This window comes from Pseudophryne corroboree, chromosome 3 (assembly GCF_028390025.1).
Source record: "Pseudophryne corroboree isolate aPseCor3 chromosome 3, aPseCor3.hap2, whole genome shotgun sequence".
Classification (NCBI taxonomy): Eukaryota; Metazoa; Chordata; class Amphibia; order Anura; family Myobatrachidae; genus Pseudophryne; species Pseudophryne corroboree.
The window spans coordinates 264,101,998-264,120,238 of record NC_086446.1 but is presented as its reverse complement, the minus strand read 5'-3'; the positions used below and the strand labels follow the sequence as shown (position 1 = coordinate 264,120,238).

General features: G+C 46.6%; 1 protein-coding gene across 1 annotated transcript in view; it reads right to left on the bottom strand.

The window, feature by feature from the left end:
- The window catches only part of SPO11 (SPO11 initiator of meiotic double strand breaks), a 308,074-nt gene extending 289,833 nt beyond the window's left edge, over positions 1–18,241 (bottom strand). Inside the window, exon 1 of the mRNA XM_063963476.1 lies at positions 18,135–18,241. The gene's annotated coding sequence lies outside the window, so the exon portion shown is untranslated. The remainder of the gene's footprint in view (positions 1–18,134) is intronic.

Sequence of the window (18,241 nt, the reverse complement as noted above, 5' to 3'; positions counted from 1 at the left end):
GGTAAGTAATGGCGTCCAGATACCCGGATCGTGACACTGCTGGCATGCCCTCTGTCCCTCTCTATGCGCATGCGTCTATTCACCGCTGTCCTGCTAAGCAGAGCAGAGAGTGAGAGAGGGTCTCCCAACTGCCTCCCCAGAGCAGAGAGTGAGAGGGTCTCCCAACTGCGACACGCAGGTAGGACAGCAGGACAGTCCCAGAAAAAACGGGACTTTCCCGCCAATCATCGGGACAGTTGGGAGGTATGCATACACCTCCCAAATCTAAGGGGTATATTTGGTATATAAATCGTTCTGAATCAATATTGTGTTTCAGGGGCTGAATATTCTTTTTTTACATCGCTTTTGTTAATGTTAGCAAATGTGCGTTTTAGCCCCTGAAACACAACATCGATTCAGATCAATTTCGAACAATTTAAAATTGATTAAAATCTATCAAAATCGACTTTTAGTAAATATACTCCCAAATCTCTCTGCGCACATTAAATTTGCCCCATCTGCAGTGCCAAAGCACAGAGTACCTGGTGAGTGGGCTTCTAAACAAGATGGTCCTTTATACTTTGTTCCCATCTCAGAATTAGGCCCTTAACCACTTAACTGACAATGGTGGAAATTTACTAAGGTCCCGATTTGATTCTAGATTGCATTTTCAGACGAAAATGCAACTCGGAAATTTACTAAACACATATCTCGGCAGTGTTGGGCCAATTCGTATTGAGATACACTGCCATCCACACAAATACGAATCAACAGACCATCGTTCAAACACAGTTGTTTGTTCACATACACCTCATACAACACAGAAATTTACTAAGAATTTGTATTCTCAATCCCTGCCGACAATAGCCGTACACTGCCGGAAAAGCATGGAATTCGTACACATATAGAACTTTCAAATAGTCCTGCTTCTGGCTGGTGTGTTTGGAGAATCTGTGCATGCTTCGCTATTTAAAAATGTAGTAAAAATAAAAAAATAAATTGCGTGGGGACCCCCCTCCTGAACACAACCAGCCCCGGGCTCTTTGTTCTGGTCCTGGTTGTTAAAATACTGGGGAAAAATTGCGTAGGGTCCCCCAGTATTTTAAAAACCAGCACCAGGCTCTTGGACCGGTTCTGGTTCCAAAAACACAGGGGTAAAAGGACGTATTTTTGAAACCAGCACCGGGCTCCACTAGTCAAGAAGATAATACCACAGCCAGGGAACACAGTTATACAGGACCCTGCGGCTATGGCATTACACCCCCCCCCCCCCCACACCCCCCCCCCCCCCAACTAGTCACCCCTGGCTGGGGTTCCCTGGGGGAGTGGGGACCCCCCAATAAAGAGTCCCCCGATCCAGGCACCCAAGGGCCAGGGATGAAGCCCAGGGCTATGGCCGCCACCCCTGGGCTGTGGGTGGCGACTTCATAGCTTTAGTGTAAAAATATTTAGTACAACAGACTTGTACTCCTATGCCCTGGCGGATATAGTGGGGTCCCTGCTCGGTGACAATGTCCACGCCAGCGTCGCAGTCCGTTTCCCTAGACTGCGATCAGGAACACAATTTAGTGGTGGGTCCTGCCTGGGGGACCCTCTTAACCTCCTCCCCATAGCAACCACGGGAACCAGGAGAGCGTCTGCGACCGTGTGCCTAGAGCCGGAGCGTCTCCGTCGCAAGTACCCGGGAAACTGAGCCGCGGGAGTATGCAACGCTGTTGGGAGGTGATGGAGACGGAGCGCTGAATGTCATCCTGACATGTAACAGCGCTGCGGCCCTTAAAGTCTTCTAGCAAGCTTTTTCAGGGCAGTCCAGTGCAGCCACCCTGTTAGGTGCTGCTACAGGCACCAACTCGAAATTGAGCTCACAGTGCCTGGAGACGGAGTTACAGAGGAGGCCCCAAAGCATCCTCGGACAGCCTAAAGGTTTAGCCTGTTGGTGCCACTGGGTCAAGATCCACTCTACACCCCAATGTTTTCCTGTGGAACACAGTGTACCACGCTGCAGAAATATTGGGGGTAATTCCAAGTTGATCGCAGCAGGAAATTTGTTAGCAGTTGGGCAAAACCATGTGCACTGCAGGGGGGGGGGGGGGGGGGGCAGATATAACATTTGCAGAGAGAGTTAGATTTGGGTGGGTTATTTTGTTTCTGTGCAGGTTAAATACTAGCTGCTTTATTTTTACACTGCAATTTAGACTGCAGATTGAACACACTACACCCAAATCTAACTCTCTCTGCACATGTTATATCTGCCCCCCCTGCAGTGCACATGGGTGGTCTTTCCGAGTTGTTCGCTCTGTAATTTTCTTCGCATCGCAGCGATTTTCCGCTAATTGCGCATGCGCAATGTTCGCACTGCGATTGCGCCAAGTAAATTTGCTAAGAAGTTTGGTAATTTACTCACGGCATTACGAGGTTTTTTCTTCGTTCTGGTGATCGTAATGTGATTGACAGGAAGTGGGTGTTTCTGGGCGGAAACTGGCCATTTTATGAGAGTGTGTGAAAAAACGCTGCCGTTTCTGGGAAAAACGCGGGAGTGGCTGGAGAAACGGGGGAGTGTCTGGGCGAACGCTGGGTGTGTTTGTGACGTCAAACCAGGAACGAAACTGACTGAACTGATCGCAGTGGCAGAGTAAGTCCCGAGCTACTCAGAAACTACTAAGAAATTTCTATTCGCAATTTTGAGAATCTTTCGTTCGCAATTTTGATAAGCTAAGATTCACTCCCAGTAGGCGGCGGCTTAGCGTGTGCAATGCTGCTAAAAGCAGCTTGCGAGCGAACAACTCGGAATGAGGGCCATGGTTTTGCCCAACTGCTAAAAAATTTCCTGCTGCGATCAACTTGGAATTACCCCCATTGTCTTTTGCTGTGGAACTACAAGCCCCAGCTATCCTCCCCCTCAAGCTTGTACTTGGAGAACCGCCATTACCACCATGCAGGGAATTAAAGGGCCTGCTGGTACCTGTAGTTCCACATTAAAAAAACAACAAAAAACACAGCACATACACACCGTGAAAGTAAAATTTTATTTAAACATACACATAATTACCTAGTGTCCCACGGAGCCCCTTGGTCCCCTTGTCAAGAAGAATCCACGGGGGACCTGTAAATAGAAAAATTATACTCACCTTATCCGGTGTAGATCAATCCTCTTTAATCCATGTAGTCATCCAGGGCTTAAAAGAAAAAAAAACAAGAAAAAAACCCGGGACCCGCAACTTAAGGTGATCCATTTGTACACATGGATCCCCTTTCCCCAAATGTCGGGACCCCTCGCGACTCCTGTCACTTGGGGACCCGCCAGCTAATCAGGGAGCGCCACATCACAGTGCTTTCCTGATTGGCTGTGCTCCCGGCCTGCCAATCAAGCGGAACGCATAGGCAGTAATAGGGAATGAAATCCCCATAATCGTCAATGATGGGAACCCGCGATCTACGGTAGACCGCAAGGTTAACTGAGGTCACCCACATCTGGGGCTGGTTGTGTTCAGGAGGGGGGACCCAACGCAATTTTTTTTTTTTTAAATGTCATTATTTAAATAATTTACACACTGAAGCCCTGCACAGATCTCACTGATCCGGCCAGGCTTCATTGTATCATGTCCGGCAGTGTTTTACTAATCTCTCCCTTAAAACACTGCACGACAATGCTAAGGACATTGACATTGGTAAAGTCAAATTGAAAAAACACGGTAGTTTAGTAAATTCCTGTGTTTTTTTTTTTTTAAGTTGCAAACTCAAGCTGCCAATGTCACCCAAGATTAATCTCAGCTGAATTGGACAGAAACACGAATTTTAGTAAATTTACCCAAATGTTTTTTTTTAGAGATGAGCGGGTTCAGTTCCTCGGAATCCGAACCCCCCCGAACTTCAGCCTTTTTACACGGGTCCGAGGCAGACTCGGATCTTCCCGCCTTGCTCGGTTAACCCGAGCGCGCCCGAACGTCATCATCCCGCTGTCGGATTCTCGCGAGGCTCGTATTCTATCGCGAGACTCGGATTCTATATAAGGAGCCGCGCGTCGCCGCCATTTTCACACGTGCATTGAAATTGATAGGGAGAGGACGTGGCTGGCGTCCTCTCCGTTAGAATAGATAGAGACACTTGAGTTGATTTACTACTAACTTAGTAATTTTGGGGAGCATTAGGAGTACTCAGAGTGCAGAGTTTTGCTGATAGTTACTAGTGACCACCACCAGTTTTATTTATTATTTAATATAATCCGTTCTCTGCCTAAAAAAAACGATACACAGTCACATACCATATCTGTGCTCAGCCTCAGTGTGCTGCATGATAATATCATCTATGTATATCTGACTGTGCTGAGTGCTCACTGCTCACACAGCTGAATTGTGGGGGAGACTGGGGTGCAGTTAAAGCAGGAGTACAGTGCACACTTTTGCTGCCAGTGTGACTGACCAGTGACCACCAGTATATTGTCTGCCTGAAAAAGTTAAACACTCCTGTGGTGTTTTTTTTTTTATTCTATAAACGCATTCTGCTGACAGTGTCCAGCAGGTCCGTCATTCATTATATTATATAAATATTTACCTGCAGTAGTGTTATATTTTTTTTGTTCATCTCTATCATCTTTATCATCTCTATATTAGCAGACGCAGTACGGTAGTCCACGGCTGTGGCTACCTCTGTGTCGTCAGTGCTCGTCCATAATTGTATACCTACCTGTGGTGGGGTTTTTTTTTCTATCTTCTTCATACTAGTAGTTTAGGAGTCTGCTGACAGTGTCCAGCAGGTCCGTCATTATATTATATATACCTGCAGTAGTGATATATATATATTTTTTATATCATTATCATCTCTATACTAGCAGACGCAGTACGGTAGTCCACGGCTGTAGCTACCTCTGTGTCGTCAGTGCTCGTCCATAATTGTATACCTACCTGTGGTGGGTTTTTTTTTTTCTATCTTCTTCATACTAGTAGTTTAGGAGTCTGCTGACAGTGTCCAGCAGGTCCGTCATTATATTATATATACCTGCAGTAGTGATATATATATATTTTTTATATCATTATCATCTCTATACTAGCAGACGCAGTACGGTAGTCCACGGCTGTAGCTACCTCTGTGTCGTCAGTGCTCGTCCATAATTGTATACCTACCTGTGGTGGGGTTTTTTTTTCTATCTTCTTCATACTAGTAGTTTAGGAGTCTGCTGACAGTGTCCAGCAGGTCCGTCATTATATTATATATACCTGCAGTAGTGATATATATATATTTTTTATATCATTATCATCTCTATACTAGCAGACGCAGTACGGTAGTCCACGGCTGTAGCTACCTCTGTGTCGTCAGTGCTCGTCCATAATTGTATACCTACCTGTGGTGGGTTTTTTTTTTCTATCTTCTTCATACTAGTAGTTTAGGAGTCTGCTGACAGTGTCCAGCAGGTCCGTCATTATATTATATATACCTGCAGTAGTGATATATATATATTTTTTATATCATTATCATCTCTATACTAGCAGACGCAGTACGGTAGTCCACGGCTGTAGCTACCTCTGTGTCGTCAGTGCTCGTCCATAATTGTATACCTACCTGTGGTGGGTTTTTTTTTTCTATCTTCTTCATACTAGTAGTTTAGGAGTCTGCCGACAGTGTCCAGCAGGTCCGTCATTATATTATATATACCTGCAGTAGTGATATATATATATTTTTTATATCATTATCATCTCTATACTAGCAGACGCAGTACGGTAGTCCACGGCTGTAGCTACCTCTGTGTCGTCAGTGCTCGTCCATAATTGTATACCTACCTGTGGTGGGTTTTTTTTTTCTATCTTCTTTATACTAGTAGTTTAGGAGTCTGCTGACAGTGTCCAGCAGGTCTGTCATTATATTATATATACCTGCAGTAGTGATATATATATATTTTTTATATCATTATCATCTCTATATTAGCAGACGCAGTACGGTAGTCCACGGCTGTAGCTACCTCTGTGTCGTCAGTTCTCGTCCATAATTGTATACCTACCTGTGGTGGGGTTTTTTTTTCTATCTTCTTCATACTAGTAGTTTAGGAGTCTGCTGACAGTGTCCAGCAGGTCCGTCATTATATTATATATACCTGCAGTAGTGATATATATATATTTTTTATATCATTATCATCTCTATACTAGCAGACGCAGTACGGTAGTCCACGGCTGTAGCTACCTCTGTGTCGTCAGTGCTCGTCCATAATTGTATACCTACCTGTGGTGGGGTTTTTTTTTCTATCTTCTTCATACTAGTAGTTTAGGAGTCTGCTGACAGTGTCCAGCAGGTCCGTCATTATATTATATATACCTGCAGTAGTGATATATATATATATTTTTTATATCATTATCATCTCTATACAAGCAGACGCAGTACGGTAGTCCACGGCTGTAGCTACCTCTGTGTCGTCAGTGCTCGTCCATAATTGTATACCTACCTGTGGTGGGGTTTTTTTTTTCTATCTTCTTCATACTAGTAGTTTAGGAGTCTGCTGACAGTGTCCAGCAGGTCCGTCATTATATTATATATACCTGCAGTAGTGATATATATATATTTTTTATATCATTATCATCTCTATACTAGCAGACGCAGTACGGTAGTCCACGGCTGTAGCTACCTCTGTGTCGTCAGTCACTCGTCATCCATAAGTATACTAGTATCCATCCATCTCCATTGTTTACCTGAGGTGCCTTTTAGTTGTGCCTATTGAAATATGGAGAACAAAAATGTTGAGGTTCCAAAAATAGGGAAAGATCAAGATCCACTTCCACCTCGTGCTGAAGCTGCTGCCACTAGTCATGGCCGAGACGATGAAATTCCATCAACGTCGTCTGCCAAGGCCGATGCCCAATGTCATAGTACAGAGCATGTAAAATCCAAAACACAAAATATCAGTAAAAAAAGGACTCAAAAATCTAAAATAAAATCGTCGTCGGAGAAGCGTAAACTTGCCAATATGCCATTTACCACACGGAGTGGCAAGGAACGGCTGAGGCCCTGGCCTATGTTCATGGCTAGTGGTTCAGCTTCACATGAGGATGGAAGCACTCAGCCTCTCGCTAGAAAAATGAAAAGACTTAAGCTGGCAAAAGCACAGCAAAGAACTGTGCGTTCTTCGAAATCACAAATCCACAAGGAGAGTCCAATTGTGTCGGTTGCGATGCCTGACCTTCCCAACACTGGACGTGAAGAGCATGCGCCTTCCACCATTTGCACGCCCCCTGCAAGTGCTGGAAGGAGCACCCGCAGTCCAGTTCCTGATAGTCAGATTGAAGATGTCAGTGTTGAAGTACACCAGGATGAGGAGGATATGGGTGTTGCTGGCGCTGGGGAGGAAATTGACAAGGAGGATTCTGATGGTGAGGTGGTTTGTTTAAGTCAGGCACCCGGGGAGACACCTGTTGTCCGTGGGAGGAATATGGCCATTGACATGCCTGGTGAAAATACCAAAAAAATCAGCTCTTCGGTGTGGAAGTATTTCAACAGAAATGCGGACAACAGGTGTCAAGCCGTGTGTTGCCTTTGTCAAGCTGTAATAAGTAGGGGTAAGGACGTTAACCACCTCGGAACATCCTCCCTTATACGTCACCTGCAGCGCATTCATCATAAGTCAGTGACAAGTTCAAAAACTTTGGGCGACAGCGGAAGCAGTCCACTGACCAGTAAATCCCTTCCTCTTGTAACCAAGCTCACGCAAACCACCCCACCAACTCCCTCAGTGTCAATTTCCTCCTTCCCCAGGAATGCCAATAGTCCTGAAGGCCATGTCACTGGCAATTCTGACGAGTCCCCTCCTGCCTGGGATTCCTCCGATGCATCCTTGAGTGTAACGCCTACTGCTGCTGGCGCTGCTGTTGTTGCTGCTGGGAGTCGATGGTCATCCCAGAGGGGAAGTCGTAAGACCACTTTTACTACTTCCACCAAGCAATTGACTGTCCAACAGTCCTTTGCGAGGAAGATGAAATATCACAGCAGTCATCCTGCTGCAAAGCGGATAACTGAGGCCTTGGCATCCTGGGCGGTGAGAAACGTGGTTCCGGTATCCATCATTACTGCAGAGCCAACTATAGACTTGTTTGAGGTACTGTGTCCCCGGTACCAAATACCATCTAGGTTCCATTTCTCTAGGCAGGCGATACCGAAAATGTACACAGACCTCAGAAAAAGACTCACCAGTGTCCTAAAAAATGCAGTTGTACCCAATGTCCACTTAACCACGGACATGTGGAGCAGGGCAGACTCAGGACTATATGACTGTGACAGCCCACTGGGTAGATGTATTGACTCCCGCCGCAAGAACAGCAGCGGCGGCACCAGTAGCAGCATCTCGCAAACGCCAACTCTTTCCTAGGCAGGCTACGCTTTGTATCACCGCTTTCCAGAATACGCACACAGCTGAAAACCTCTTACGGCAACTGAGGAAGATCATCGCAGAATGGCTTACCCCAATTGGACTCTCCTGTGGATTTGTGGCATCGGACAACGCCAGCAATATTGTGTGTGCATTAAATCTGGGCAAATTCCAGCACGTCCCATGTTTTGCACATACCTTGAATTTGGTGGTGCAGAATTATTTAAAAAACGACAGGGGCGTACAAGAGATGCTGTCGATGGCCAGAAGAATTGCGGGACACTTTCGGCGTACAGGCACCACGTACAGAAGACTGGAGCACCACCAAAGACGCCTGAACCTGCCCTGCCATCATCTGAAGCAAGAAGTGGTAACGAGGTGGAATTCAACCCTCTATATGCTTCAGAGGTTGGAGGAGCAGCAAAAGGCCATTCAAGCCTATACAACTGACCACGATATAGGAGGTGGAATGCACCTGTCTCAAGCGCAGTGGAGAATGATTTCAACGTTGTGCAAGGTTCTGCAACCTTTTGAACTTGCCACACGTGAAGTCAGTTCAGACACTGCCAGCCTGAGTCAGGTCATTCCCCTCATCAGGCTTTTGCAGAAGAAGCTGGAGACATTGAAGGAGGAGCTAACACTGAGCGATTCCGCTAGGCATGTGGGACTTGTGGATGGAGCCCTTAATTCGCTTAACAAGGATTCACGGGTGGTCAATCTGTTGAAATCAGAGCACTACATTTTGGCCACCGTGCTCGATCCTAGATTTAAAACCTACGTTGTATCTCTCTTTCCGGCAGACACAAGTCTGCAGGGGTTCAAAGAACTGCTGGTGAGAAAATTGTCAAGTCAAGCGGAACGCGACCTGTCAACATCTCCTCCTTCACATTCTCCCGCAACTGGGGGTGCGAGGAAAAGGCTCAGAATTCCGAGCCCACCCGCTGGCGGTGATGCAGGGCAGTCTGGAGCGACTGCTGATGCTGACATCTGGTCCGGACTGAAGGACCTGACAACGATTACGGACATGTCGTCTACTGTCACTGCATATGATTCTCTCACCATTGAAAGAATGGTGGAGGATTATATGAGTGACCGCATCCAAGTAGGCACGTCAGACAGTCCGTACGTATACTGGCAGGATAAAGAGGCAATTTGGAGGCCCTTGCACAAACTGGCTTTATTCTACCTAAGTTGCCCTCCCACAAGTGTGTACTCCGAAAGAGTGTTTAGTGCCGCCGCTCACCTTGTCAGCAATCGGCGTACGAGGTTACTTCCAGAAAATGTGGAGAAGATGATGTTCATTAAAATGAATTATAATCAATTCCTCCATGGAGACATTCACCAGCAGCAATTGCCTCCACAAAGTACACAGGGAGCTGTGATGGTGGATTCCAGTGGGGACGAATTGATAATCTGTGAGGAGGGGGATGTACACGGTGATGAATCGGAGGATGATGATGAGGTGGACATCTTGCCTCTGTAGAGCCAGTTTGTGCAAGGAGAGATTAATTGCTTCTTTTTTGGTGGGGGTCCAAACCAACCCGTCATTTCAGTCACAGTCGTGTGGCAGACCCTGTCACTGAAATGATGGGTTGGTTAAAGTGTGCATGTCCTGTTTATACAACATAAGGGTGGGTGGGAGGGCCCAAGGACAATTCCATCTTGCACCTCTTTTTTCTTTCATTTTTCTTTGCGTCATGTGCTGTTTGGGGAGTGTTTTTTGGAAGGGCCATCCTGCGTGACACTGCAGTGCCACTCCTAGATGGGCCAGGTGTTTGTGTCGGCCACTAGGGTCGCTTATCTTAGTCACACAGCTACCTCATTGCGCCTCTTTTTTTTCTTCTTTGCGTCATGTGCTGTTTGGGGAGTATTTTTTGGAAGGGCCATCCTGCGTGACACTGCAGTGCCACTCCTAGATGGGCCAGGTGTTTGTGTCGGCCACTAGGGTCACTTATCTTAGTCACACAGCTACCTCATTGCGCCTCTTTTTTTTCTTCTTTGCGTCATGTGCTGTTTGGGGAGTATTTTTTGGAAGGGTCATCCGGCCTGACACTGCAGTGCCACTCCTAGATGGGCCAGGTGTTTGTGTCGGCCACTAGGGTCGCTTAGCTTACTCACACAGCTACCTCATTGCGCCTCTTTTTTTCTTTGCGTCATGTGCTGTTTGGGGAGTGTTTTTTGGAAGGGCCATTCTGCGTGACACTGCAGTGCCACTCCTAGATGGGCCAGGTGTTTGTGTCGGCCACTTGGGTTGCTGAGCTTAGTCACACAGCTACCTCATTGCGCCTCTTTTTTTCTTTGCGTCATGTGCTGTTTGGGGAGTGTTTTTTGGAAGGGCCATCCTGCGTGACACTGCAGTGCCACTCCTAGATGGGCCAGGTGTTTGTGTCGGCCACTTGGGTCGCTGAGCTTAGTCATCCAGCGACCTCGGTGCAAATTTTAGGACTAAAAATAATATTGTGAGGTGTGAGGTGTTCAGAATAGACTGAAAATGAGTGGAAATTATGGTTATTGAGGTTAATAATACTTTGGGATCAAAATCTACTGCTATTGCCTGAGGGTCCCGGGACCTGGCACAATACCTCCGAAGCTTCTTGTTGAGGCGTGACGCCATCATGTCTATTTGAGGAACTCCCCAGAGACCCGTTATCTCTGCAAAGACTTCTTGATGAAGTCCCCACTCTCCTGGATGGAGATCGTGTCTGCTGAGGAAGTCTGCTTCCCAGTTGTCCACTCCCGGAATGAAGACAGCTGACAGAGCACTTACGTGATTTTCCGCCCAGCGAAGAATCCTGGTGGCCTCCGCCATCGCGACTCTGCTTCTTGTCCCGCCTTGGCGGTTCACATGAGCCACTGCTGTGACATGGGCCCTCATTCCGAGTCGTTCGCTCGGTATTTTTCATCGCATCGCAGTGAAATTACGCATAGTGCGCATGCGCAATATTCGCACTGCGACTGCGCCAAGTATCTTTGCTATGAAGATAGTATTTTTACTCACGGCTTTTTCCTCGCTCCGGCGATCGTAATGTGATTGACAGGAAATGGGTGTTACTGGGCGGAAACACTGCGTTTTATGGGCGTGTGGCTGAAAACGCTACCGTTTCCGGAAAAAACGCAGGAGTGGCCGGAGAAACGGGGGAGTGGTTGGGCGAACGCTGGGTGTGTTTGTGACGTCAAACCAGGAACGACAAGCACTGAACTGATCGCACAGGCAGAGTAAGTGTGGAGCTACTCTAAAACTGCTAAGTAGTTTGTGATCGCAATATTGCGAATACATCGGTCGCAATTTTAAGATGCTAAGATACACTCCCAGTAGGCGGCGGCTTAGCGTGTGTAACTCTGCTAAATTCGCCTTGCGACCGATCAACTCGGAATGAGGGCCATTGTCTGATTGAATCAGAACCGGTAGGTTGCGAAGAAGACTCTCCGCTTGTCGAAGGCCATTGTATATGGCCCTTAATTCCAACACGTTGATGTGTAGACAGGACTCCTGGTCTGACCACAGTCCTTGAAAATTTCTTCCTTGGGTGACTGCTCCCCATCCTCAGAGGCTCGCGTCCGTGGTTACCAGGACCCAGTCCTGAATGCCGAACCTGCGACCCTCTAGAAGGTGAGCACTTTGCAGCCACCATAGAAGAGACACCCTGGCCCTGGGGGACAGTGTTATTTTTTGATGTAATTGTAGATGGGACCCGGACCATTTGTCCAGAAGATCCCATTGAAACGTCCTCGCATGGAACCTGCCGAAGGGAATGGCCTCGTAAGCTGCAACCATTTTCCCCAGAACTCGAGTGCATTGATGAACTGACATTCTTTTTGGCTTTAGCAGGTCTCGGACCATGTTCTGGAGGTCCTGGACTTTTTCCAACGGGAGGAAAACTTTCTTTTGTTCCGTGTCCAGTATCATGCCTAGGAACGCTAGTCGAGTTGTTGGAACCAACTGTGACTTTGGCAGATTGAGAATCCACCCATGTTGCTAAAGCACTCTCTGAGAGAGTGACATGTTCTCCAGTAATTGCTCTTTTGATCTCGCTTTTATCAGGAGATCGTCCAAGTATGGGATAATTGTGACTCCTTGCTTGCGCAGGATCACCATAATTTCCGCCATTATCTTGGTGAAAATCCTCGGGGCTTGTGGAAAGCCCAAACGGCAACGTCTGAAACTGATAATGACAATCCTGTACCGCGAATCTCAGGTACTCCTGATGAGAGGGATATATGGGGACATGAAGGTAAGCATCCTTTATGTCCAGTGACACCATAAAATCCCCCCCTTCCAGGCAGGCTATCACCGCTCGGAGCGATTCCATCTTGAATTTGAATATTTTCAGGTTCAGGTTTAGGGATTTTAGATTTAAAATAGGCCTGACCCAACCATCCGGCTTCGGGACCACAAATAGGGTTGAATAATACCCTTTTCCCTGTTGGCTCAGGGGAACCCTGATAATCACTCGCTGTTGACACAGCGTTTGAATTGCAGCTAGCACTACTTCCCGCTCTGGGGTAGAAGCTGGTAAGGCCGACTTGAAAAATCGGCGGGGGGCACCTCTTCGAATTCCAGCTTGTAGCCCTGGGAGACTATTTCTATCACCCAAGGGTCCACGTCTGACTGAACCCAGACTTGGCTGAATAGTTGAAGGCGTGCCCCCACCTCTGCGGACTCCCGCAGGGGATCCCCAGCGTCATGCGGTAGACTTAGCGGAAGCCGGGGAGGACTTCTGCTCTTGGGAACTAGCCGCAGCAGGTGTCCTCTTGCCTCTACCCTTGCCTCTGGCGAGGAAAGAGGAGCCCCGACCTCTTCTGGATGTATGCGACCGAAAGGACTGCATCTGATATTGTGGAGGTTTCTTTTGCTGTTGGGGAACAAAAGGTAAAAAGGTAGACTTACCCGCGGTAGCTGTGGAAACCAGGTCCGCGAGGGCGTCCCCAAACAATACATCACCTTTGTAAGGTAAAACCTCCATATGCCTTTTTGAGTCTGCATCCCCCGTCCATTGGCGGATCCATAAGGCTCTTCTTGCCGAAATAGCCATAGCATTGGCTCTTGAACCCAGTAATCCAATGTCTCTTTGAGCGTCCCTCATATATAAGACTGCGTCCTTAATATGAGCTAATGTTAACAAAATGGTATCCCTATCTAGGGTATCAAGGTCAGCTGACAGGGTATCTGTCCAAGCTGCTACTGCACTACATACCCATGCCGACGCAATTGCCGGTCTAAGCAAAGTACCAGTATGTGTGTAAATAGACTTTAATGTAGTCCGCAGGGTCCTTGAGGGCCGCTGTGTCAGGGGACGGTAGCGCCACCTTCTTGGAAAGGCGTGTTATGGCTTTGTCCACTGTGGGAGAGGATTCCCAACGTACCCTGTCTTGTGTAGGGAAAGGGTACGCCATAAGAATCCTTTTGGGAATCTGCAGCTTCTTATCTGGAGTTTCCCATGCTTTTTCACATAACTCATTAAGTTCATGGGAAGGAGGAAAGTTTATAACCTGTTTCTTTCCCTTAAACATGTGTATCCTCGTGTCGGGCACCGAGGGCTCATCAGTGATATGTAAAACATCTTTTATTGCAATAATCATGCACTGAATACTTTTTGACACCCTGGGGTGCAATCTTGCTTCATGATAGTCGACACTGGAATCAGAGTCCGTGTCGGTATCTGTGTCCCCTATTTGTGAGAATGGACGTTTTTGAGACCCAGACGGGTCCTGTGAGTCGGCACAATCCGTAGATTGACCACCTGCCGACACCCTGGACTCTGCTTTGTCCAGCCTCTTATGCAGTGAAGCTACACTAGCATTTAACATATGCCACATATCCATCCAATCCTGAGTCGGCATCGCCAACTGGGACCCACCACTCATCTGTTCCACCTCCTCTTTGGATAAGCCTTCCGTTTCAGACATGCCAACACGCACGTACCGACACCCCACACACACAGGGATATAGCTATGAGGGGACAATTCCCTAAAGCAGGCCCTTTGGAGAGACAGAGAGAGAGTATGCCAGCGCACACCAGCGCCAAACTGACCCAGGAAAACACCCAGACAGCGCTTTTATATCATATATATACTGATTTTCCCCACTCACTGCGCCAATTATGTGCCCCCCTCTCTTTGTTTCCAGCCCTCTGATGTTCAGCAGGGGAGAGTCCGGGGAGCCAGCGTTCTCTGCAGCCTCTGTGGAGAAAATGGCGCTGGTTAATGCTGAGGGATCAAGCTCCGCCCCCTCACGCAGCGGGCTTCGGGCCCACTCGTATATTTGAAAAAAATGGTGGGGGATCTGTAGTTTACTGCCTCCGCAGCCTAACTACTTAATTGTATGCCCAAACGAGGATTATTGCTGCCCAGGGCGCCCCCCCTGCGCCCTGCACCCATCAGTGCCCTGTATGTGTGTAAAGTGTGGGAACAATGGCGCGCAGCTTACTGCTGCGCGCTTACCTCAGGAAGATCTGAAGTTTTCTGCCGCCTGACGTCTTCTCTCTTCTTTACTCACCCGGCTTCTTTTTTCCGGCATCTGTGAGGAGGATGGCGACGCGGCTCCGGGACGAACCCCAGGGTGAGACCTGTGTTCCGACTCCCTCTGGAGCTAATGGTGTCCAGTAGCCTAAGATGCAGAGCCCTTAAACTCTTAAGAAGTGGGTCTGCTTCTCTCCCCTCAGTCCCACGATGCAGGGAGTCTGTTGCCAGCAGAGCTCCCTGAAAATAAAAAACCTAACAAAGTTCTTTTACAGAAAACTCAGGAGAGCTCCCTGTAATGCACCCTATCTCCTCTGGGCACAAGATCTAACTGAGGTCTGGAGGAGGGGCATAGAGGGAGGAGCCAGTGCACACCCATACTAAAAGTTCTTTTAGGTGCCCATGTCTCCTGCGGAGCCCGTCTATACCCCATGGTCCTTACGGAGTCCCCAGCATCCTCTAGGACGTAAGAGAAAGACAATTGTCCATCGAGTTCAACCTATTTGTGGTCTCCTATGAAGGATTATTTTGTATAAAATTTTGACTGATGTTGATGACTGCCGTTACGTTTTACCCCTCTTTTTTATAATAACCATAGTGCGTGACTATGCCCCGTAACCCTGGATATCCTTATCCATTAGGAATTTATCTAACCCGTTCTTAAAGGTGTTGACTGAGTCGGCCATTACAACTCCCTCAGGCAGGGAATTCCAAACACGTATCGTCCCTACCGTAAAAAAGCCTTTACGCCGTATTGTGCGGAATCTCCTCTCCTCTAACCTGAGCGAGTGTCCACAAGTTCTCTGTGTTGATCTAACCAAAAACAGGTCCTGCGCAAGATCTGTATATTGTCCCCTTATATATTTGTAGATGTTGATCATGTCCCCTCTTAATCTCCTCTTTTCCAGTGTAAACATGCCTAGTCTTGCAAGCCTTTCCTCGTATTCCAGCGTCTCCATACCCTTAATTAGTTTGGTCGCCCGCCTCTGAAACCTTTTCTAGCTCCAGGATATCCTTTTTGTAGTATGGTGCCCAGAATTGTACACAGTATTCAAGGTGTGGCCTCACAAGTGATTTATATAACGGGAGTATAATACTCTCGTCCCTGCATGCTAATATCTTATTAGCCTTCTTTGCTGCAGTCCTACTTTGGGTACTACTGCTTAGTTTGTTATCTATCTATTGTTAAATGGAAGTCTATTTAACAATAAGCGGTGACAGGCAGCATTTTCAATCAGCAGAGCCGACAATTCTGTCAGCACGTCATAGCAAGCCTATCCCATGGCTCTCCAGTTACACCAACCCTATCGCAAGTGGAGACACTGCCCCTTCCCTTTTTTGTGATTGCCATTCAATCCTGACAACATTTTTGTGACCACCATATACTACGGAGAGCATTTTCTTGACCACCAAATACTGCGGAGATCATTTTTGTGACCGCCATACAATAATGAGAGTATTTTTGTGACCACCAGGCACTGCAGAGAACATTTTTGTGATTGCCATATTCTACAGAGACCATTTTTGTTAATGCCATATAATACAGAGAGCATGTGAATGACTGACATATAATGCATTGAGCACTGGCCACCATATAATACAGAGGTCATGTGAAGGACTGCCATATAATACAGAGTGCATGTTAATGACTGTCATATAATACAGAGCATGTTAATGACTGCCATATAATACAGAGCATGTTAATGACTGCCATATAATACAGAGAGCATGTGAATGACTGCCATATAATACAGAGAGCATGTTAATGACTGCCATATAATACAGAGAGCATGTGAATGATTGACATATAATGCATCGAGCACTGGCCACCATATAATACAGAGGTCATGTGAAGGACTGCCATATAATACAGAGTGCATGTTAATGACTGTCATATAATACATAGCATGTTAATGACTGCCATATAATACAGAGCATGCTAATGACTGCCATATAATACAGAGAGCATGTGAATGACTGACATATAATGCATCGAGCACTGGCCACCATATAATACAGAGGGCATGTGAATGACTGCCATATAATACAGAGTGCATGTTAATGACTGTCATATAATACAGAGCATGTTAATGACTGCCATATAATACAGAGCATGTTAATGACTGCCATATAATACAGAGAGCATGTGAATGACTGACATATAATGCATCGAGCACTGGCCACCATATAATACAGAGGGCATGTGAATGACTGCCATATAATACAGAGCATGTTAATGACTGCCATATAATACAGAGGGCATGTGAATGACTGCCATATAATACAGAGTGCATGTTAATGACTGTCATATAATACAGAGCATGTTAATGACTGCCATATAATACAGAGCATGTTAATGACTGCCATATAATACAGAGAGCATGTGAATGACTGACATATAATGCATCGAGCACTGGCCACCATATAATACAGAGGGCATGTGAATGACTGCCATATAACATAGAACATGTGAATGACCACTATGTATTAGTAATTAGTTAGGCGCTGCAGAACCCTTGTGGCACCATATAAATAAAGGATAATAATACTACGACTAATAATAATAATAATACTAATAATAATAATATTATATCAGAATAGTTTTGAGTCTGACACACAATATTATTCTCTTCATCCCAAAAAATCCCTACTAAACAAACAATTAACTACAGTACTTCAGGATGATCACAGCAGCCCCATTCACCATAACTGACCATTCCTATATAAACATTCCATTATTCACAATAGTAATTGCATTCACAGTCATTAAAGTACCTCCTTCTGGGCAGGATGTACTAAGCATTGCATCCACGATGCGATACATCACTCCACTTATTGAGTACATACCGGCATTAATAACGTCAGTATGTACAGGCAGTTCTCCCGATAAGAGAGGTAATTTGAGACAGAGGGAGTTCCGGGTTTAGGACCTGGGAGTCCTTCTGCACATGCGCAGAGTGACACGTCCGCGACGGGGGGGGGGGGGGGGGGGGGGGGGTGCTGGAAGGGAACCAATTGGATCCCTCTCAGGGGAAAATGCGAAAAAGAGTCCTATAGGTTTCTAATATGGGTAATTGCCACATGAAGACCATGTTACCCACCAGGTCCAAGCTCCGGCATTCCGGAGCTTGGTACATATGGAATGCGGCCGAAACTCATAAAATGGAATTTGCTGAGTTTTGGCTGCATTTTCGGCTTTCATACATCCTGCCCTCTGTCTTGTACAAAAAAAACTTCATGTTTATTAACCCCAAAAAAGCATTAACCAGTTTATCATAACTGACCCTCACAATTTACTTATAAACTTTCCCCAAATACCCCTCCCCTTCCCACCCCCTCCAGCACCACTTACCTGTTGATGTTCTGTTCTCACTGTGTGAATCTCTCAAGAGGCAGCTGATCTCCACACAGGCAAGGGGAGCATGTGATGGGCTCCACCAATCAGAGATCAGCACATGC